This window comes from Ictidomys tridecemlineatus, chromosome 10 (genome assembly GCF_052094955.1).
Source record: "Ictidomys tridecemlineatus isolate mIctTri1 chromosome 10, mIctTri1.hap1, whole genome shotgun sequence".
NCBI classification, from domain to species: domain Eukaryota; kingdom Metazoa; phylum Chordata; class Mammalia; order Rodentia; family Sciuridae; genus Ictidomys; species Ictidomys tridecemlineatus.
Window position 1 is genome coordinate 113,881,193 of NC_135486.1, and position 24,244 is coordinate 113,905,436.

The 24,244-nt window shown below is 37.2% G+C and overlaps 1 protein-coding gene and 1 pseudogene across 4 annotated transcripts in view; both read right to left on the bottom strand.

Annotated features, from left to right (window-relative positions):
• Positions 1-15,886, bottom strand: part of LOC101975009 (cytochrome P450 3A9-like) — a 35,401-nt pseudogene extending 19,515 nt beyond the window's left edge.
• LOC101972073 (cytochrome P450 3A9) overlaps positions 1-24,244 on the bottom strand; it is a 373,151-nt gene that overhangs the window by 75,695 nt on the left and 273,212 nt on the right. The window lies entirely within an intron of this gene.

Genomic DNA, 24,244 nt, shown 5'->3' on the forward strand with positions numbered 1-24,244 from the left:
TTCATTAGAACAAATAAATAAATATTTCTTTAAAAAAAGAAATGAAGTACTCACACATGCTTCAGGATGAAAGAATTTGAAAATACAATGATAAATGAAAGAAGTCAGACATGCAAAGCCACATATTGTAGGATTCATTAATACAAAATTCACAGGGGCTGGAGATGTGGCTCAAGCGGTAATGTACTCACGTGGCATATGTGGGGTGTTGGGTTTGATCCTCAGCACCACATAAAATAAAGATGTTTTGTCCACTGAAAACTAAAAAATAAATATTAAAAAACTCTCTCTCTCTCTCTCTCTCTCTCTCTCTCTCTCAAAAAAAAAAAAAAAAAAGAAAATTCACAGTATCAGCAAATGTATAGTCAGAAAATAGACCCATGGTTGCTTATGCATAGAATAACAATATACATAGAATAGAGAGGTGATAATTAAATGGTAGCCTGCTTCTGAGTTAATAAATGGTCACTAGTGATGGCTGAGTATATCTTTGTACTGAAAACAATTTAATTGTATAATTAAGTGGGGTAATTAAAAGATTATTAATTATGTATCAATAATCATCTTATTTAAATAGAGAGAGGGAAGAAATAACATGGTAGTCCACATACTTATTGAGAGAAGCAAAGGGTCAAAGAAATTAAAATTTAAGAGCTTCTTGACTTTCTCCACAAGGTATCTTGTGGGTCGTTGAGGGAATTGATTATCACTCCAAATGATGTCTCAGTAATCACATCCATGATATAGGTCCCGAAGATGCTGAATAGAGAAAAATATGGAAAGATAAAATCAGTGCCTCTTCCCAATCCTTCCACTACACATGCAGCAAGATGTAGGAGTAAGTCTACATACCCAGGCAAGACAAGCAGAGAGCCACACACACACAGTTATCTGCTGGACTATCAGATGAGTCCATGATCCCTTCACACTTACTATGAGGCTTTTATCAGTTGCAAATGAGGTATGTCCCTTGTTCCAGGAGTGATATGGACAGTGAGGTGAGTTAAACTCACCTCTGATCTCAAGAAGCTCACCTACACAGAGATAAGATTCATAATCAGACACACCACAGTAGCACAAATAGAATGTGAATGATAATAGTTGTGTACAAACTGAGCTTCATAAGGACAAGGGAGGAATAACTGAGTCTTAATAGAGGACTCACAAAAGGTGATCTTGACATTGACAGTATTTTGTCTTATAGTATATCCAAAGTCACAAATAGCAGCCAAACAAACCTTGGTGGATACAGGAGACATCCTTTCTCCCCCAGCTGCCCTGTCTCCTTCTTGGAGCAGCTCCTTTTTGAATGAACAGTTGAATTTGTGACTCCAAACCTTTGATTTTATCTGTTCATTGTACAAGCTCAACATTTGGAATTCGGTTCTGTGGCAGGCAGTTGGAGGGGCTCCTGGTGGAGCTCGGAATGCCAGAGCTGCCCTGCTACTTACTCTTTCAAGTTGATAAACTTGCCCTTCTCTGATTCCAGTCTCATGTTTCTCACCAACACATCTCCCTACTGGTTAATGATGGGAAACATCTATGCACAAAACACAACACTGTCCATAGTTAAGTGAGGAGACTCAGTTCCCAAGGCTATGGCTTTCACAGGATGAAGAAGTGTGAGACATCTATAATGAATCTTACTATATCTCTTCTAAAACATAAAGACAAAAGAATATTTTCAGGAAGTTAAAATTCAGAGGACTATCCCTTTGAAAGGGACTACTATCTATCTCACTTTCTACCCATACCCAGATTAATCCTTTAAGTTTTAAATGAAAACCCTTACTATTTTATGACCTCCTTGAGTTTTCCACTGGTCAACGTTGGAGACAGCAGTGTTCTTATTCTCTTCCATTCTTCATCCTCAGACACAGTGATGGCTTTTTTAATAAATACCACTGGACCAACATTCTAAAGTCCAAAGGAAAAGAGATTTTGTCTACATAAACGTGGAGGTCTCCACAGTTCCAAAAGTTTGTTAAACAAGCTTTCTTTATTAAAGAAATGTTTAGTATGTGATAGTAAAAAAAGAACACCTGGACTTAAACCTAATGATGTGCAAGATTGACTTCAAACCTACTAAAACCAGTGGGAAATGTGATAGTAGGAGCAAATGTGACTTAATTTTGTTTTATGACTTCATCCTGTAAAACAACCATGTCAAGTAGAAGAGTCATGACTGGAGCAAGATGTTCTTTTCCTTTTGCTATATAAACCTTTAAGAACATGGAACTACCTAATGAGGTATTGTTTCTGTAACTAGGGTAACAGAACTCTGTTTCTGTAACTGGGGTGACTGGGCTAATTGTGATTGGTTAGGCTTCCCTCTGCTTGATTGCACTGTCACGTTTCTGTAACCTGTCTTGCTTGCATTGGATAGAACTCCTGAACATCCCTTTTGTGGTTTTCAGACTTATAAGGAGTGCCCTCGCAATTGTGCAGGACTGATCAGGGGAACAGTTTTATGTTTTGGTCAGCTGCCACTGGTGTGCCTCAATAAAGTCTTGATTCAATTATACGTGAGTGGTCTGGAAGTCAGTTTATAAAAACACTGGGATGAAGCTTGAAGTATAACATTTGGAGGCTCGTCCTGGATCCATTTCTTTCCTACCCTCACACCAAATTTGCCTCCAAAGACGGGCTTTTGGACCTCCACCCCGGAGTAGAGGGTAGCTCCTGAGAGACATTCCTCAGCCTCACTCCAAGGATGACTCCAATCCATCCTAGGATGCTCTGAAAAGCCTCTTGCCGGCCTGTCAGTTGTGGTGAGTCGACTCTTCTGGGGGAAAAGGTCAGATTGGAAGCAGTCGCTTACACCTTCCCTGGGACAGACTTTGTCACTCTCTCCCTGGATGTCTCCCTGTGTGACCTCATCTGTCTGTATCTGGGGCCCACTAAAGGCCTCCCTTGGAGGCCTCATCTGTCTTGCGGCAGGATGAGACGTGGTCTCTGCCCCATTAGTGGTCTCCCTGTGTGACCTCAGCGATTGTTGCTTTTCTTGTGTATGTTCTGCTGTTTCTCCAGCGTCTTCTTGCTGTTTGTCATTTGTCCAGTGTCTGTTTGCCAGCTATTTGTCTTGTGTTTATCTGTCCGAGTGTTGTGCTCAAGCCCTTTTCTTGTTCTCATAACCGCTCTTCTTTCATCAGGACTCCTTGGCTCCATGGACATCACGAGACAAGGAAGCACTACAGAGATCTCTACCTGTACCCCTTTAACTTGTTTTCTTAACCATTTTCAGGACTTTGTCTTTTGGTTTGTTTTTGTTTGTTCCCTTTTTGTTCTGTGTTAATTTCTACCTCAGTTTGTTTCTAACGGTAAAAAATACGACATCCATAGCACAAGAGTTAATAACTAGAATCAACAAATGGGACTTACTCAAACTAAAAAGATTTTTCTCAGCAAAAGAAACAATAAGAGAGGCAAATAGGGAGCCTACATCCTGGGAACAAATCTTTACTCCTCACACTTCAGATACAGCCCTAATATCCAGAGTATACAAAAAAAATAAAAAAATTAAACAATAAAAAACCAAATAACCCAATCAACAAATGGGCCAAGGACATGAACAGACACTTCTCAGAGGAGGACATACAATCAATCAACAAGTACTTGAAAAAATGCTCACCATCTCTAGCAGTCAGAGAAATGCAAATCAAAACCACCCTAAGATACCATCTCACTCCAATAAGATTGGCAGCCATTCTGAAGTAAAACAACAACAAGTGCTGGTGAGGATGTGGGGAAAAGGGTACACTTTTACATTGTTGGTGGGACTGCAAATTGGTGCAGCCAATTTGGAAAGCAATATGGAGATTTTTTGGAAAGCTGGGAATGGAACCACGAATTGACCCAGCTATTCCACCTTCTAGGTCTATTCCCTAAAGACCTAAAAAGAGCATGCAACAGGGACACTGCTACATGGATTTTCATAGCAGCACAATTCACAATAGAAAGACTGTGGAACAAACCTAGATGCCCTTCAATAGATGAATGGATAAAAAAATGTGGCATTTATACACAATGGAGTATTACTCTGCATTAAAAAATGACAAAATCATAGAATTTGCAGGGATATGGATAGGATTAGAGCAGATTATGCTAAGTGAAGCTAGCCAATCCCTAAAAAACAAATGCCAAAAGTTTTCTTTGATATAAGGAGAGTAACTAAGAACAGAGTTGGGAGGAAGAGCATGAGAAGAAGAGTAACATTAAACAGGGACGAGAGGTGGAAGGGAAAAGGAGAGAGAAAGAAAATTGCATGGAAATGGAAAAAGAACCTCATGGTTATAAAAAATTACATACAAGACGAAGTGAGGGAAAAGGGAAAAAAACAAGGGGGAGAAATGAATTACAGTAGATGGAGTAGAGAGAGAAGATGGGATAGGAGGGGATGTGGGATAGTAGAGGATAGGAAAGGCAGCAGAATACAACAGACACTAGTATAGCAATATGTAAAACAGTGGATGTGTAACCGATGTGATGCTGCATTCTGTATACGAGGTAAAAATGTGAGTTCATAACCCACTTGAATCAAAGTGTGAAATATGATTATGTCAAGAACTATGTAATGTTTTGAACAACCAACAATAAAAATTTTAAAAAAATTTAAATTGGGAAAATAGATAAAAGTTTACAAATGTCTTTAAAGTTACTAATGCACAGATTTGTTTAAACAGATGTTAAAAATGTTAATTTCTATAAAGTGTCTGATATCCATTGTCTCTACGATTTTTCTTCATCAGGGGGAAAAAAAGATTACTAATACTATTCACTGCACTTGTCTGATACCTTTTTTTTATTTTAAGATATGTAAGTTTCATCTAAATGTATATAAAATTAATCATGGATGTGTTTGTTAGAGACATCTAATTGGTACAAAGTTAAAATGCTAACTGTTAAATAAAATATCAAGTATTCTTAATTCCTTAAATTCCATAAAGTAAAATATTTAAACAATGTTGGTGTTTTCATGAATTGGTAAACTAAAAAGAAAATTTAAAATTATTTTTTGTTATTATACAAACAAGGTTACTATAAATTTCAAAGTCCCAACAGGTATAATTTTACCTACAAAAAGTCAAGAAGTTTCAACTGTATTTCAATTAAAGTACTGTAAGTAATAAATATTTCAACTTATTAAAAGAAATCAATTTATCTAAATTCAAAAATTTATAAGGGTTATTTCAAGTTACAAACAAAAAAAGGATCAATGTGTTAAAAATTATTAAAAAGTTTTAAATATAAAAATATATTTAATGAAAAACGTTTCCAGGTAAAAAATCTTTATGTGGTAAAGTATAATTATTATACATTTAAGTAAACAAAAGAGTCTAATTAAGTAATATAAAGGTCTATAAATAAAAGACAAATATTAAAAGGTTTATATGTAATTAAGTTGGTTATATATGTAACACAAATAGTTAAAACTATTCAAGGTTGTTCTCTAAGGACAAATAATAGTGTACTGATATATTTATATGTTAGATTGACAAAAACTTCTAAAAATATTAATTGCATTGTGTCTATTATGTTTTATCCCCTAGAACAAGTAATCTTAGATAAATTAAGGTTTGTACATTTATGGCTATACAACAACTGTTATTTTAAAGTATTGTCCTACATTACAAAGTCTAGATTGTCCTTTAAAAGCTAACCTTGGTTAATATAAAAACATCAATAAAAATGTGGTATAAGGCTCTGCATCCCACCTTACAGCATGTCAGAATAACTTCAAAGTAGGCCAGATTTCAGTTAACTTAAAGTTATATTCAAAGATTAATTTTATTAGAAAGATTACTGTAATCTCAAATAAAAAAGATAATGTATAACTCAGCCAAGGTTCAAAATTATATACAAACTAAATATATTTTTACTATTATTAATTTCACTTTGTATTTTCATTATAACTAAAAAAGTGTGACCATTACACTTAGAACAACCATGAGACTTTTACTGTGAAAGTGTCTGATTAACAAGAGAGAGAGAGAGAGAGAGAGAGAGAGAGAGAGAGAGAGAGAGAGAGAAAGGAAAGTGCAAAAGAGAGAGAGAGAGTGAGGAAAATGCAAGAGAGAGAGAAAGATAAAGGAAAAAAGTGAGAGGGAGAATGAGAGACAGGGAAAGTGAGAGAAAAAGGAGAGAGCAAGAGAAGAGGACCTAGCAAGAGAAAGATTTTATAGCCAAAATCTAATGGAGTCTCTGGGTCTGTAAACTGCCTTGTTGATATACAGTGATTGGATCATACAGTAGTTGCTAAGGTTTCATCTTCTGCCTTCAGGCAGATCTTCAGCATTACATAAATTAATAAATAAAATGAGGATATTGTGTTATGTAAAAATTAACTGTAAAGTTATAACAATTAAAGTTAAAGCCCAGCTTTCTTACTTTGAAACTGGTAAAAATGACTTTCTGGATGTTTAAAGCCAAATTTAAATATTAAGGATAAAACAAAAGGGGCCAAAAAACCCCCAATATATGGCTCTTGTCCTCTGAGTAAGCCTGAACCAAGAACAGGGGGAAAAGCTTTGCAATTCTGGGCCACATAACCTCCTGATAAGGGAAATTAATGAGACCCCCTTTTGGAGAACAAAAAGCCAATGAATGTACATGCTGCAAAAGAGAAGGGTCATTGAAAAAGGGAGACATGCCTAATGCTTCCAAGGAAAGCCATATGGTTAGAAAGACCTTGACCCATCATAATGCAGATAACACGAACAGAGCTAAAATGCTACTCACACGTTCCCCAAGAATGTCCTCCAAGAAAATTCAGCTGACTCTTACCAATAAATAGAAACAAGGTCAGTTTGATCAGCTTTGTCTTAAACACCTAGCAAAACAGTTAAAAACCAAAGCACAGCCATTCCTAGGCATTTAAAAAGAAACAACAGTTATTTTAATGTAACTTAAAATGTACACTTGTGTTAACATCTCTCAAAATGAGTTAGACTGGAGACAACAGAATGGAAATTCTTAAGCAAAAATTCCTGATAACTACCAATAAACATTGCCTGAAGTTTTTATTCAGTTTAAGGCCTACAGATCTTCCTAACCTCCTACACAGGTAGATATAATCAGTGTTTATTAATATACTTATCTAGCCCTATGTAACAAAGAAATCTTTACTGAACACAGAGGTCATGCCAAAAAGGTATTTTTACAAAAGTCAGATAACATTAACTAATTTAATTAAATGTTGTGTCTACATTCCTGATAATTCTGACAATGTTAAAGATTTATGTTCCCTAAAAAAAAGTGCCTTATTAGGCTTTGTTAGGCCTTGTTATGGGGAAAATTTCTCAGGTCTTCCATCTCTTGGTAAACAATTATTAATTTCTCTAATTTTCATGATATTCATGGACAGGTTTCAGATGCTACAACTGCTATTTTGTATTAATCTTACTTCAGTACTCATATCTTTTTGTTTCTCTCATAGAAGTGCCCACCCCAGGTGAATTTATATCCTGTTCTTCCTGAGACAGATTTTTACCATGGACTCTTTTACCCACTCAGTTTCTAAAAAGGGACTCCAAACTGCTTGCCCAATGCACATCGCCCCCTTTCAGCTGGAAGTAGCAAGAATGGTGGTCAATGCTCTTTTCCCCTACAGCAGTTGGACGTCCCTAATATTAGAGGGAAAATTATGGTCAATATAGATGTTTACCAGTATGTCTAGCTCAGACAGATGTACCTGGAAAACTACTGCCAAGATGACACTGGGTGATTTCCCAGAAAGAGACACTTGCTTCCACAACCCAAATTATAAGTGGAACAACTCCCCATTCACCAAAAATTGTGCTTCCCAGGTCCCACTTTGAACTCCTTGACTAAATCTCCAAACTGTCCATAACTCTGAACTATGTAACCTACAATTTTGATGGAGTAAAGGAAAAAGAACACCTGGACTTATTAAAAGGCCAGGCCCCATTGATTTATCAACATAGACTGGCTGCCCCCATTTTAGTTCCTCTCCTGGCTAGATCTACCACTTTGGGAACTACAACTCTTATCACAGGCTCTAAAAATTTTAAGTCCCTTAGCATCAAATAGATATAAATTTAAACTTCAGGCTATTGGCTCCAAAACTTATTCTCCTGGTCCTCTTGGTTTGACTACCATCATTTCAGCCATATTTGGGCCCCTAGTCCATCTCCTGATTGGAATTACTGTAGGACCCCACCTCTTAAAAACCCTCCTTAACCATATACAAAAGAATGTAAGTGAGGTCATACTTATACTCTTGCAAGCCCAGTATAGTTCCTTAGACATAGAAGGATAAAAAAAAAATGAGGCCTAATTATGTGCAAAATTGACATCGAACCTACTAAAACCAGTGGGGAATGCGATAGTAGAAAAATAACACCTGGACTTAAACCTAATGATGTGCAAGATTGACATCAAACCTACTAAAACCAGTGGGGAATGTGATAGTTGGAGCAAATGTAACTCCATTTTGTTTTATGACTTCATCCTGTAAAACAACCATGCCAAGTGGAAGAGTCATGACTGGGGCAAGAAGTTCTTTTCTTTTTGCTATAGAAACCTTTAAGAACATGGAACTACCTAATGGGGTATTGTTTCTGTAACTAGGGTAACAGAACTCTGTTTCTGTAACTGGGGTGACTGGGCTAACTATGATTGGTTAGACTTTCCTCCGCTTGACTTCACTGTCCTGCTTCTGTAACCTGGCTTGCATGCATTGGCTAGACCCCCTGAACATCCCTTTTGCAGTTTTCAGACTTATAAGGAGTGCTCTTTCAATTGTGCAGGGCTGATCAGGGGAACAGTTTTATGTTCTCGTCAGCCGCCACTGGTGTGCCTCAATAAAGGTTTGATTCAATTATTCATGAGTGGTCTGGAAGTCAGTTTATAAAACCCTGGGATGAAGCTTTAACTATAACATCGACTGCCTACTAGGTAGTTAGCTCTGTGTCAGACACTCAATAGTATTTATTCCAAATGCCTAACCACCTGAGAGTTTGGAAGAGACACCCAGGTACCTAACACCATTTTTGGACTTTATATTCCAACCCTTGTTTAGATGTAAAATTTCCCTTGGTTGGAAGCTTTTTCCAGGGGAATAGACAGGAAGAAGGCCTAAGAAGACCTAGCACAACCCCTAGGGCTATGCAGAGCAGAAATGGGTTGGTGACAGATACCAGATGTTCTTGGTCAACTGTATGTTACCTAAGACCAGTTCTGTCTTTACATGCATTTACAGCATAAGCATCTTTAATAAAGGGGTGCTTAGATACGATAATTTTAAAAATAATAATATTTGAAACTTAAAGGATTTTGTCTACATAAAGCTCTCAGCTAATGTCAGAGGAAAAGAAAAACAAATAAATAAAAGACATATAGAAAAAAACACAAGTTATTAATGTATGTTCTTCCAATATTTTCTACAAGGGCAGCAGGGGAAAAGAAGATTATTTTATTTTTCACCTGGGTGCTACCCCAACAAAGCAAAACCCCTGGAATTTAGTTCCATCATATAAAATATATTCTTGTATTAAAATGTATTCTTCAAGCCTGGCACAGTGGTGCATGCCTGTAATCCCAGAAGCTCAGGAGTCTGGGACAGGATGATCACAAGTTCAAAGCCAGCCCTGGCAATGGGGAGGTGCTAAGCAATTCAGTGAGACCCTGTCTCTAAATGAAGTGCAAAATAGGACCAGGGATGTGGCTAAGTGGTTGAGTGCCACCAAGTTCAATGTTCAGTCCCATCTCACCCAAAAATAAATATATGCTTCCACAACTCATTAACTGTAAAAATTTAGGAGATTAAAAACTGAGGGATGTTTCTTCAATTTCACAAAGAGATTCTACAAAAAATCCATTTTTAGCTAATTATACACTTACTGGTGGCAAACTGAATGCTTTCTCCCAATCATCAGTAACAATTCTACAATGTCTGCTGAGTCATATACAAAAAAAAGTAAAAACATTCATCTGAGTGTAGATTAGTGATTTGGACATTTTGGGAAGTAAATAGAGGCTGTATTTGGGCAGTGTGGAAGATATATATATATATATATATATATATATATATATATATATATATATATATATATATTATTGAACATAGCAGCTAATCCTATTATCATCCACAATTATCATACACTAATCAAAGTTTTTTAAAAAAATTTGTGATGCTGAGGATTGAACTCTAGACTTTGTGCCTGCGAGGCAAGCACTCTATCAACTGAGCTAAACCCAGGCCCCAAAGTTTTTAAAAAGTGAAGATAGAGATTGTATGGGAATACAAAGGCACACAGAAAGACAGACAGACAGACACACACACACATTAGCCTCATCTAAAATTAGGGTAAACTTTGGAAAATTAAAGTCTATATCCTTCAAAAGAAATGTTCACTCTCATGGCTCTTATTCAATCTCACACTGGAATTCCCAGCTAATGTCAGAGGAAAAGAAAACCAACAAATAAAAAGCATACAGATAGGATTTTCCCTATTTGTAGGTGCAAACGTTGACCAATGTGGTCAACACACAAGAAACCAGGCACATTTCTAAGGTTAATGAAGAATTGGTGAAAACACATTAAAAACACAATCTAAATCTGCACAAATGTAGGCATGTGATACACTGGCACAGAGCTGCACACTCATACATATAGGCACACAAAACAGGAAAAATGAAAATAAAAAACCTAGATTGTATCAATTTCCTGTTACTATAGAAATAGGAACTTAATAAATTTATAGTCATGTAAGAAATTATCATTGGGTAAAACAGAATAAATTATACATGCAACTGCCTGATAATTTTTGGCAAGGAATGACCTCTGAACCTATAAATATCTCAGGATAAAAATTGAGTTAATAAATAAATAAATGTTACTTTGAATTAGTCAAAGGAGAACAAAGGGAAGGGTGAGGGGATGAGAATAGGAAAGACTGTAGAATGAATCACACACAACTTTCCTATCTTCATATAAGAACACACAACTAGAGAAACTCCACATTATGTCCAAACACAGGCTTGGGAAGTTGTACATCATGTATGTATAATATGCCAAAAGACATTCTAGTGTCATGTATAACTGAAAAGAATAAATTAAAACTTAAATATAACTAAATAAATGTGAAAATGTTGAAAAGTGAATGCTTACCCACCAGTTACTGAAGTCAGAATAACATTCTTTGATGAGCACAATTTTGATAGTGCTTGGCTCTATAATAAACAAAACAGGCTGTCGACCATAATATATGCTGTGTTAGAAAAATAGGGCTTATTAAATTTAACAGGTCAGATTCTGCAGCAGAAATCCTGACTTAGATCCTGATGTTACCTATTCTACCTGCCTAGTCCTACGATACATAGCAACATGAAGTTCTAGTTGGGGATTCTGACCTCAGAAGCCACTGAAGTCTTCATAGAATAAAGGGTAATGTAGATAAAGTAGGTAGAAAGAGACAAAATACACCACCTAAGAGATCATAATTAGAAGTAGCATTGGAACACTTGTTAAATCTAGATAGTGAATACAATAGTATTGCCTACACTACTTTTCATAACTTATTTATTTATTATTTATTGTAATTATTGGTGGACAGAATGCTTTTATTTGTTTATTTTCATATGGTGCTAAGGATCAAACCCAGTGCCTCACACGTGCGAGGCAAGTGCTCTGCCACTGAGCTACAGCCTCAGCCCATAGTCTCCATAACTTTTTACAAAGCCAAATATAGGTTTGTGAAAAAATTGAAGGCAGACAATTGAATAACTTCTCACAATTACTAAGTGTTTCAAGTGGTAGCTAAAATGGGGATTTGGAGATCCAGTGGGGCATATTGTATCCTTGGATGACATGTTGTGTCCTTGGGCCATGTCAACTGAGCAGAACACTCTGACCAGGCCTGTGGATTTTTGGGGATTGATGAGAGAAGATGGAGAAGAAGAGTCAATGTCTTCTACCGCTATTTTTAGTGAAGAGCAAAATGATTACGCCTCTTCTATGGCTCCCACCAACCCCCCACCAGCTCTAAAAGAGAATAGTTTCTATAGTTAGCTGAGGCAACCCTCCAATATAATCCCTATCAATTCACCAGGAAACTCAATGGTGTAACTACATCCTATGTCTGGTCTTAACATCAAATGGATGAAGAAGAGAAAGAAATGCTTTTTTGAAAAGTCAACACTGAAAACTTAAAAATGGCATATGAGCAACAATAATGATGACAATAAAAAAAGAAGAAAGAAAGCTAAGAAAATGAAAAAATCTGAGCAGAAATGGTTTCCCATCTGCTTTTCAGTACCTCCCAGCCTCTTGATCAAAAGCATACATTAAATCTGAAATTTAAATAAGAGAATTTGTCTTTAAATTAAAAGGAAATCAATGGAGGAAAGAAATTATGCCATAAATTTATAAGCCCATTATTTAAAAAAAAACAATTCTCAAATAATACATTTTATTCATCTAAAGGGGTCAAAAAAAAAAAAAAGAAAAATGGGTAAGATAGGAATAGCCAGGCATTGGACACAAAGTAAGGCTGGAGACTCTGGGTCATCAAAAGCAGGAGAAAAGCCAAAACATGCAACATTCTCAACCTAAGTCAGACTGTAGACCCAGACTCCTGGTCACATGCAGAACCTTTGGCAGGACAAGCCTCCAAGGACTTTGCAGCACAGAGGGTTGCATCCCAAAAGTTCTGGGCTGAGGTAGTTCTCATGCATTGGGGCGCCACATCATAACAAGTCTACCAAAGAGAAATTTCAGGAATACTCACCGCCATGTTTTTCCATACTTTTTATAACATTCTGTGTCAAAATCAGAAAAATCCTAGGAAAAAGAACAAAATGAAATTACATTATTGTTGCAAATGTACTGACATTGCATCAAATGACCCAAATTTCATGAAATCAGGCTTGTTGTTCCTAACAGGTGGTTAGGAAAAAGCTCTTATTCAGAGGCTTCTGAGAAGAAAAGAGAAAATGTGCAATGTTTGAAATAAAATATGTAAAGTCACTTAAATTTTCTCTATTATACATAATCAACCAATTCCTATTGTCTATGAATACAACATGCTTCTCTTCTGCAATATTTCTTCTTCTACTTATGTTGTCTCATAAATACTGGGACCTTCTGAATTATCACCTCCATGGGCACATGAGGAAACCCAGGGTGAGGAAAAGTTAGTGTATCTCAGGGCCACACATGAACTTTTATCTCCTCATTGAGGATCATTTTAATTTATCTCAGGTTTTAACTAGAATTCTAGTAGAATTAGGTACTTAAGGACACTAGCAACCTCTTCTAGCCTAAGATATTTATGTTATCACAATCCTGTTGTTGAGTAAGTAAGTGACATAGTGAGCAAATAAAAAGCGGACTTGCCTTCCTATGTTGTAGCTCAACTTGGAAAAGGGAAGTTGCTACCTCTCTGCCCTTAGGACACATATAGTTAGACACTGGCTCTGAGTTTTCATCATAGAAACTAAGAAATTAATCTTCCTCATGTTAAGTTTTATTTGTAATATTTTAAGTGTGCAAATAAAGCATCCCAGAGGTTTGAGTGTGTCTTCCTAGAATCTGCACTGAGAAAAATGAAAATCCTCTGAGAATGCTCACAGTTTGCTGAACATAAAGTCCACAGCTTAAAATGTGGATGTGCCAGAGTCCTGAGCTCATCAACAGAAGGGAACCTGAGGCCAGGAGGAGTTGTAAACAGAGCCCCAGGGTAAACCTGACTGTGCTTTGGATGGGGCCCTCAAACAGTTTCTGAAGCTTAGAAATCTTGAAACTTCTCTCATGGAGCTGAATTTCTACTGATGTAACTAAGCAGATGTTTGCAACCATAAGAGGCAAAACAGGGAGCTCAAATGACACTCACCTGGTGATAATTAAGAACACTTCCCCCAAAAAAAGCAGAGGTGTTGGCCCTGGAATTCCCAGCTTCTTAAAATATCCATGTTAATAGGTCCCATAGCCATAAAGTGGAAGAGAAATCCAGATCAAGGGATTGTGACTGTGTGTATAAAGTGGCTCATGAGTCCCTGATCAATAATGGGAGCCATTAAGCCAGGCAGGTATCATTTAGGCCATAAATAACAACAAAAACTTTAATGGCCCTAATCACATCTGCTCATCATCTCCTCTCTCACGGTCACTGAGAGACTCCAAAATCACAATAGTTAGCTCAGAGCAGCTAATTCCATCATTAGGCTCCCAATGATACAGTGAATATCTGATATAAGTCCCCAAACATGAACTTAAAAATTTCTGAGCAATTCAGCCTAAATTTTTTCTAGGTCATTTCACTCACTGGTGTCAGTTCAGGAAGATGACTTGATACCATCAAGTTGGCCTCTCTACTGGCCTCCAGTGTGGGCTGTCCCCACTCTGGGCCTTCTTCCCTCAGCAGAGAGGAATATTCTCCAACTTTTTCATAACTCCTATCTGGATGCCTTTTATTGCATCCCTCGTCCATATTCTCTTTTACTCATCTGCTGTAAGAGATTAAGAACACTGGCATATGAGGAAACTGTTGAATAAGAATAACCAGCTGGGCAGGTATATTTAAAGACATGTGCAATCTACGTCATGGATGTATGTATTAGATTAATATTCCTTCAATTGTTCAAAAAAGATGGGTCATTTTTAAACAGATTGGTTTTCACAAATACAGAATCCTTCAGAAGGAAAGTGAGAAACTTACCTCAAAAAAATTGTACTATTGAACAGAATAAAATTAAAACAATTTCATTAATTTTAAAATGCCACTGGAGGTAAAATAGATGCAACAAAAGCCTGAATACCACCCTTTACTTCAATTGTAACAACCAGGTTTATATTTTCTATTTTCACATCATTATGAATGCCAACTCTCATAAAAGTGGATTTAAGGTAGAAGTCAAAGGTCTCCTTGGGGCAATGTCTTCTACTCTCATTCAGAAATAACTGCTCTTTTTACCTGATCCATGAAACCAGGAATCCCACTATTTTTTAAATATTTTTTTAGCTTTTGTTGGACACTGAAACTTTATTTTATTTACTTATTTTTATGTGGTGCTAAAGATCAAACCCAGTGCCTCACACATGCCAGATGAGCTCTCTCTCACTGAGCCACAACCCCAGCCAAGGAGTCCCACTATTTAAAGGAATTCTTCTACTATATTAATTTATTCATGCTCCTCTACTGGAATATCATGAGAAAATGTTTAAAATAAAAAATTGGCTTGTTAACTTCTGTCTCTTGAAGCTGCCATTAGATTTCAAATCAAGAAAGAAACAAATCTCTACACTGATGATAACTTAAAGAATACAAGTTCAAAATTTCTCCCAAGTCTTTGCTCAATAGTTTCATCATTTAGCAGTAGTTGCATATTTCAGGGCGAAGGAATTGAGTTTTTGGAGGGAGGGCTGTGCCTGTGAAAGGGAAGAGAATAGAGGAAAGAACTGAGTCTGAGCCTGTGGTAGCACCTGGGGTGCACTTGGTGCATTTTACAAATGGTGCTTGGACTTGGGGGAGAAGCAGGAACCACCTATTCCACAGGTTACAAGCCTTCTACACATCTCTTGTACTGCACATAGAACACAAAAGATAAACAATGACACAGAAACTTATGAAGACTCCTTTTTACTCCTAGAATTTTGAAAGTTTGCAGAGGGTGCATCACTTTTCAGAAGGTGTCCAGTTGTTTGTAATCTGCCTCTACAGAACTCCGGCTGATTAATCTAGGTACAAACTGAGACTCAATCAGAAGTTCATCCTCCAAATCAAATGATATCACTAAAACTCCTAGTCACAGAAATGGGAAGTTTCAAGAGGAGAGGAACTGGGACAGTTACTCACAGGTAGAGGAGCACCAGGCTAATTCCCAGGAGAACCAAGGTTTCCATGGAAAAGTTTGGGATCAGATCCATCACTACTTTTCTTTCAAAATCTTCTCCTCTGAGTTTGACTTCCAGCTATGTGAGCTATCTTTTCACTGGCGAAGGTGCCAAGCTTGCCTTCTGTGAGCAGCTTTGAGTCAATGAAGTCAGTCTGGAATATTTATATGCTTGAAAAAAAAAGTGGAGCTGGGTGTATAGCCAGTAGAAAAAACCACCTGTGCCCCACCCCCTATTGCAGAAACCAGGTGCCCCCTCCACCTTGGCAGTTGGCAGTGAGTCATGAGACATGCCCATTTTTATCTTTGAGTTCAGGTTTGTAAAAATTATTAATAAAAAATTCGATCAGAATGATCATTATGCCCAAAGGTTATTGCTTCTTATCAGAAACTCAAGTGAAACATTGGAATTAAATGTCCTTTAATCATTTTTTGTCTCCTTGGGTTTTCTCATTATAAAATCCTTGAATTACACCCCCAAAAAAGTTATATCTAAATAACTACTCATGCACTTTCCTCTGCTTACAAGGCCCTCTTGCTCAGAGAAGACTTTTTAAAAGTTGTTTTTAGTTGTTGATGGACCTTTTTTTCCTTTTTTCTTTCTTTCCTTATTTATTTTCATGCAGTGCTGAGAATCAAACCCAGGGTCTTACATCCTAGGCAAGCACTCTACCACTGAGTCACAGCCCCAGCCCAGAAGACTCTTAATCATCCTTTAAAACCCAGCTCAGAAAAAAACTTTTTCTGGTAAAGGCTTTCAACACCACCTCTTCAGAAGGAGTCACTTCCTCCCCTGGACAATCTCTATTTTCCCTGGAACACATTTCTCTTTTTGTTGTCCTCTTGATGTACAACATTGTTGGATTTCACCTTTGTTTCACTTTCCAGAATGTGAACTTTTCTGGAGCAGGGTCTCTGTACTATCCACTATTATGCCCTTAGCCCCTAGCAGAGTTATTTACAAAGAGCTGGTATCTGGGACGTTTGGTCATTGAGTCAGGTGAGATTGCTGGGCCTCTGCAGGTTCTTTGCCTGTGTGTCTTTGCTGACTACTTCATCTTCCTGGTTTATTAATACAGAAAGATGATTTGTCTTGTTTGGGCCACAGCCACCTTCCCAGCACATTCAGGCTGTGTGCCAGTACCCTGATGGCCAGAAGTCCCCTAAAAAACAGGGTGAACAAGATGACACTGATGGATGCACTGAGTAATGCCAATCCAAGATACTTCCTGTGCCACCATTAAGAGATCCCTGCAGTATCCAGCAATTTAGACAGATTTCAGAGCAAAGAAAAACCTCTGTCTCTGAAAATAATGCATGTCCATGACCAATGGGTATGAAAGGACAAAAGAGGAGAACAGCATCCTGCACGGCCAGGTGAACCACAAATCTCTAATCACCCATCTCATGGCAGATATCACAACAGAGAGCACATCCAGCGCCAGAACCCTTAAAAAATGATCCCAGATTTTTCATTAGGCCAAGAGGTATCTGAGCAGGTGGCTCCCTGCTTTTTGTTAAATGGGTGGTTGTGGATGGAGAGCAGACCCTGGGTGCTGGTTTAGGAGCAGTCTTGTAAAAACAATTGTCACTTGGGAGACTCTCAACAGATTCCTGATGCAAGTGATGCCATTCCTGAGTGTTTGGAAATTATACCAGTTCATTATCTCAAGTCTGAGTCAAATTCTTTGTCTGATTATCCTGAGAAAGAGTGGTTTAGGTAACAAAGCCTCCAAGTTTTCAAAACATAACAGAATGAGAAGACATTCAAGCTGTGCTTGTGTGCTTCCTTCTCTCTTTCTTCTGACTCTGTGCCAACTGATACTCACCCTTCACCAACCTTTCCCATATCTCTGGCATGCATTCAAACAAGGAGAGATTCCAGTGTCATTTGATAACTTACTTAACAATCTTGAAACAACAATCTGAATTCAGAGGCACCCCATCTGAAATTAAGAATGACTTCCTTATGTTGAGAGTAGAAGCTGGGAGCAATGGGGCTTCCACTTCCCACCCTGACAGGCACCAAAGAGGATGTAAATGGGTATTTCATTCCATCTGGGACAACACAGACTAAATCTGCATCTGTGTATTTTCTGCCTTTATTTCCAGATTGCTCCCTCTTCAGATCAACCAAATATACACATGTATATCACCTGGCTTTTGTTTCTGTAAATTATAATGGTGTCTGTGGGATAGGTAAGGAGAAGTAATGTAACCATTTTCTCCTGGGCTGATTGAAATGCACCAAGTTCAATACTCATTTTACCATATTTTGTCTATTTGTTATGTATATTTGCAGCCAAATCCAGCCATCCAGGATTAAGACATGTTTCAAGGTTAGGTTGTCAGTAACAAATCCATAACCCAAAATCTCTTTTATACATTCTGTATAAAAAACCTCTATAGAACTAATATAATTTTATCTTCATTCAAATCATGTATTTTATTACTATAATGAAATACCAGGGCCATTATTATTTTCCCCATCTTTCATAGCTCTGAACCTTGTTGGACTGGTTGGGATTTGTACCAAGAAGAATGGGTTAGACATTCCTTGAGATGAAAAACGCACCCAGTGCTGGACTCCCAATCTATGCAAAAGTTCTTTTTCTGCAATGGGCAATCAAAGAAGCCAAGCTCTAGCCAGGCAGGGTGGCAAACATCTGTAGTCCTAGTTGTTCAAGAGGATGAGGTTAGAGAAACACTTGAGCCCAGGAGTTCAAGGTCAGATAACACAGGGAGAAATCATCACACACACACACACACACACACACACACACACACACACACACAAACATACACAGAGAGAGAGAGATAAAGAGAGAGAGAGAGAGAGAGAGAGAGAGAGAGAGAGAGAGAGAGAGAGAGAAAGAGAGAGAGACATGTTCCTCATGAACTTAATTCCATAGAAGGTAATATCATCAAACACAAAGATATTTGCATACTAAATTTTTGCTGTACATGTCCAGGAAAGCATTATGTGCCATAAGACTGCCCTCATGACTCTGGCATCTCCTCTGCATATTTAGTGAAGCACTCACCACATACTTTTAAGATATGTTCTATATATTTAAGTATTCAGATGTTTAATTCCCAGTTATTATTCTGGTTTCAGATAGTGATAGCAAAAAAAGGACATAGTATAAATAAGGATGGTTCAGCCACATAAAATTAATCATACAAGTATGAGACACATACAGTCCTTATCAATATGAACGGTTTATCTTCTTTCTTGTTTTCATATGCAACAGATAAAAGTCCAATCTCAGATTATATTCAGGAAAACATCAGGGTGATATAAGTGTAAATGAACAGGTGATCCACAAACTTAGTGATGTAAGGGTCCCAATCATCATGATATTTCAATCCTTTCACAATGGTAGCCCAAGTTGTTATTCCCATGGAAAGCCTGTCTTGACTGGAATTGTATGACTAAATCTCTTTTGGTATAGAGAGACACAGAAGTGCTCTGGAATGATTTGTGTATAAGGCTCAAATTCCACAATTTATAATTACAATTATGAAAAAATGCAAGCAAGATTATTTATCTAACTTAGTTAAGTGCCCATTCTTCTCAGTTGGGTAAAACTTGATCTTGCTAATTTGGGGAATCAGGTGGTATCTAAGCTTTGGTTGCTAGAAGAGGAAATAACCAACTCTTCTGGGCTAATGATGGGAAGGTTGAGGAGCATGTCAGGTGAAAGAGACAGTTCCTCTCGTTATTGGACTCTTCCAATGTGTGCCTAACATCAGTATCACTGTAGATTGGCAGGACTGTCTGGCTACTGTGTTCAGGACTTGTGCCAAATTCTACCTATAAGCCAGTCAGAATCCTTGTCCTTGTGAAATTTAACCTTAAGGAAGAGCAATGCTAATCAAATAAATACACAAATAATACTAAATTACAAATTTTATTACAAAATAAAAGAAAACTTGTTGAACTTCCGAGCAGTGTTTGGCATAGGTGGTTGATGTGACAAGAGATGAGAAATTAAATCAATATATGACCCAGCTATATCATCCCCCATATTTATCCAACAGAATTAATCAACATACTATACATATCCATGTTTTTGGTAGCATACTTCACAATAACTAAGTTATAAAAGCAATCTAGGTGTCCATCAACTGGATAAAGAAAATATGGTATATGTACTCAATGGAGATTTACTCAGCCATAAACACAAATAGAGTTATGCTATTTGCAAGAAAATTAATAGAAACAGAGAATGATTTGGTCAGCTTTTTTTCTTCTGTGACTAAAGGACACAGCTAGCACAATTGTATGGGGAGGAAAAGTTTATCTAAAGGCTCATCGTTTTAGATGTCTTATTTCATAGAAGGACACCTCCATTTCAGAAGGAACCAGCTCACATGATGATCAGAAGAGAGAGAGAGAGATAAGAGAGAGAGAGAGAAAGAGAGAGGTCTTTACTTGCCAGATACAAATATATACCCCAAAGCCATGCCCCCAATGAATCATTTCCTCCAGTCCCACTCCACCTGCCTACAGTTCCCATTCAGTTAATTCAATCAGGGCCTAATTCACTGATTAGGTTAAGACTATGCTATATAACCCAATAATTTCTCCTCTATACCTTCGTGCATTGTCTCACACCTCAACCTTTGGGGAACACTACACACCCAAATCATAACAGAGAACATCATACTAAGTAATATAAGCCAGATTCAGAAAGTCAAGGGTTCTTTGTTTTTTATCATATTTGAAAGCTAGACAGATATAAATGAAAGAAAGGAAATCAGGTAAACAGAAAAAGGACCAATAGAGAAATGAAATCAGTGGAGGGGAAAGGGGGAGCAAAGGGAGGGATCTGAGAATTAAATAGACAGTGTATGCTATGTGCATATATGAATATATCACAATGAAAACCACTCATCTATCTAATCATAATGCACAAATAAAAATTTTAAAACCATAAGATAAAAAATAACCGAAACATATTAAATAAAAAAGAAAAGATATATTTGGACTCACAGTTTAAGAGATTTCAGCCCATAATCACTTGGATCCATTGATTCTGAACTGTGGTGAGGCAGATTGCCATGACAGAGGTGCACCATGGAGCAAAGTTCCTTCCCTCATGGTGATTGGAAAACATAAAAAGGGCAAGGTAGGGGCTAGGGATTTGATAAGCTTTTCTACGATCTGCACCTGGTGACCTAACTCCAACTAGATCCTAGGGTCCATCCTCTCTACCACCTTCTGATAATGCCATACAAATGTGAATCCATCTATGGATCATTCACAGATGAGATTAGGGAAGCTCATTATCAAATCACCTCCCCAAAATCTCCACCTCCGCACATTGCTGCACTGGGAACCAAGCTGTTAAACCTTGAGCCTTTGGGAACATTCCAGAGTCAAACCATATCATGATTTTTCCTTTACCGCTTAACTCTCTCCTACTTAGTAAGTTATGAAAGCAGAATCCAAAGGACTTGTGGGGTTGGTTGTGTGAAAACTTGGGTATGCTTAACTCTTAATTCCTCATCTGACTGTAGAAGGGGCTCAGTAAATATCCTTCAAATCACAGCACCTCAAGGATCACCTGCCTCTCTCTCTACCTCTATGATTCACTTTTATTTAAAAAAAATGCCACCTCCACATTATTCTCTTTATCTTTCATATTATGAGAGACCCCCAGGCCCTCCAGTTCAGCCAGAAATGAAGAACTCCTAAGGACAGGATGAAGCACAAAGTCAGTGGAATAGACTGGGCCTTGAAGACGACATCTGCCAAGGAGGTCCTAGCTTTAAAATTCTAAAGTGGTTTCTCAACTAGAAGTACAGAGTAAAGGGCATCATACACATGCACACAAACACATATTTGTCCACAAACACACACACACACACACACACACACACACACATTTTGGGGTTTTTTTAGTAGCAGTAATTTAACCTAAGGTTGCTTAAACATCCAGCCACATCTCCAGCACACTTAATTTTTTTATTTTGAGACAGGGTCTCACTGTGTTGCTTACAGCCTTGCTGAATCTGCCTTCAAACCGTCAAACACATGATCCTCCTCCAGATCCCCTGGGATTACAGATGTGCATCACTGTACCCAACACACACACACACACACACACACACACACACACACAAACACACACATAATGTACCTCAAGCAACAATAGTGTTACTGAAAGCTCAGGCTTGTCCCTGATGTCAATTCAATAAAAAGGACAGTTTTGAGAAAAAGAGAAAGTTTTATTGTTCTACTGAGGAAGGAGAAGCACAGGGGACTCCTTTTCCAGAGGTGTGATTTTGCCCATCAGAGAGAAAAGAGGGTTTCTTTTTTTTTTTTTTGATCTTTTTTTTTATTGGTAGATGGACAGAATGTCTTTATTTTATCTATTAATTTTTATGTGGTGTCAAGAACTGAATGCAGTGCCTCATATATGCTAGGCAAGTGCTCTGACTCAACCCAAGAACTGATGGTTTTTAAAGATATAATCCATTCCAGGTGTTCTCTGTGAGAGGTTTGATTCACCTGTTAATTTGGGAGATAACAATTCGTATGGCACCAGTCCTGAAGTCTGACTACCTTTGTTCCTGTGGTGGGTGTATGCTCAAAGACAGATGGATAACGCCGCCTAGGATGGAAAAAGATAATCTTGTTCCCAACCCCCAGGTTATGAAGAGAGGGAGGAAGAAGAGAAAATTAAAATCCTGTCCATATTAAAATAAGCCTCAGTGGCAAAACAGCCAAAGACTGTATTCAAAGCATGAAGTGGATGACGGATACAATAGGGAAATTTTTGTCTAAAACATTTAATTTTTTTCCTATTTCCTTAAATAAATTTAAGAGCATTGGTATTAGTTCTTCTTTAAAGGTCTTGTAGAACTTGGCTGTGTATCCATCTGGTCCTGGGCTTTTCTTGGTTGTTAAGCTTCTGATTGCCTCTTCTATTTCATCACTTGATATTGGTCTGTTTAAAATTGTGTATATCTTCCTGATTCAAATGGGAAAATCGTATGACTTAAGACATTTATCGAAATTGGGGTTGTAGCTCAGTGGTAGTGCACTTGCCTATCATGCCTGAAGCAAGGGTTCGATTCTCAGCACCACATACAAATAAATAAAAAGATCCATTCACAACTAAAAAAAAATTTTTGAAAGAAATTTATCCATGCCTTCAATGTCTTCTATTATATTGGAGTATAAGTCTTCAAAATAACTTCTAATTATCCTCTGTATTTCTGTAGTATCTGTTGTGATATTACCTTTTTCATCATGTATGTTGGTAATTTGAGTTTTCTCTCTACTTCTCTTCATTAGTATAGCTAAGGGCCTGTCAATTTTATTTATTTTTTTAAAAACCCAACTTTTTGTTTTGTCAATTTTTAAAATTGTTTCTTTTGTTTTGATTTCATTGGTTTGAGCTCTAATTTTAATTATTTCTTGCTTTCTACTGCTTTTGCTGCTGATTTGTTCCTCTTTTTCTATTATTTGAGATGTAATATGAGGTCATTTATTTATTAGCTTTTCTTCTTTTAAGGAATGAACTCCATGCAATGAACCTTCCTCTTAGTACTGCTTTCATAGTGTCCCAGATTTTGATATGTTTTTTCTATGTTCTCATTTACCTCTAAGAATTTTTGATCTCTTTCTTTATGTCTTCTGCAACCCATTGTTCATTCAGTAGCATATTGTTCAGTCTCAAGGTGATGGAGAAATTTTTATTTTTTACTTTGTTGTTGATTTCCAATTTCATTCCATTATGATCTGATAAAATGCATGATTGTATCTCTCTACTTTTTTGTATTTGCTAACAGTTGCTTTGTGACATATTATATGGTCTATTTTGGAGAAAGATCCATGTATTGCTGAGAAGAAAGTGTATCTGTTTGATGCAGATTGAAATATTCTATATATGTCAGTTAAGTATAAGTTATTGATTGTATTATTGAATTCTTTAGTTTTCTTAAACAATCTTTGTTTGGAAGATATATCTAGTGTTGAGAGAGGTGTGTTAAAGTCACCCCAAATTATTGTGTTGTGTTCAATTTGAACTTGAGAAGAGTTTGTTCGATGATCATAGCTGCACCACTCTTTGGGGCATATATATTTATGATTGTTATGTCTTATTGGTATATGATTCCCTTCAGCAGTAGATAATGTCCATCTTTATCCCTTTTGTTAACTTTGGCTTGAAGTCTACTTTATTTAATATGAGGATGGACACCCCTGATTGCTTCTGCAGCCCATGTATGATTTTTCCCAACCTTTCACCTTCAGTCTCTGTATGTCTTTTCCTATCAGATGAGTCTCCTGGAGGCAGCATATTGTTCTTTTTTTAATCCAGTGTACTATCCTATGTCTTTTGATTGGTGAGTTTAAGTCATTAAAATTCAGGGTTAC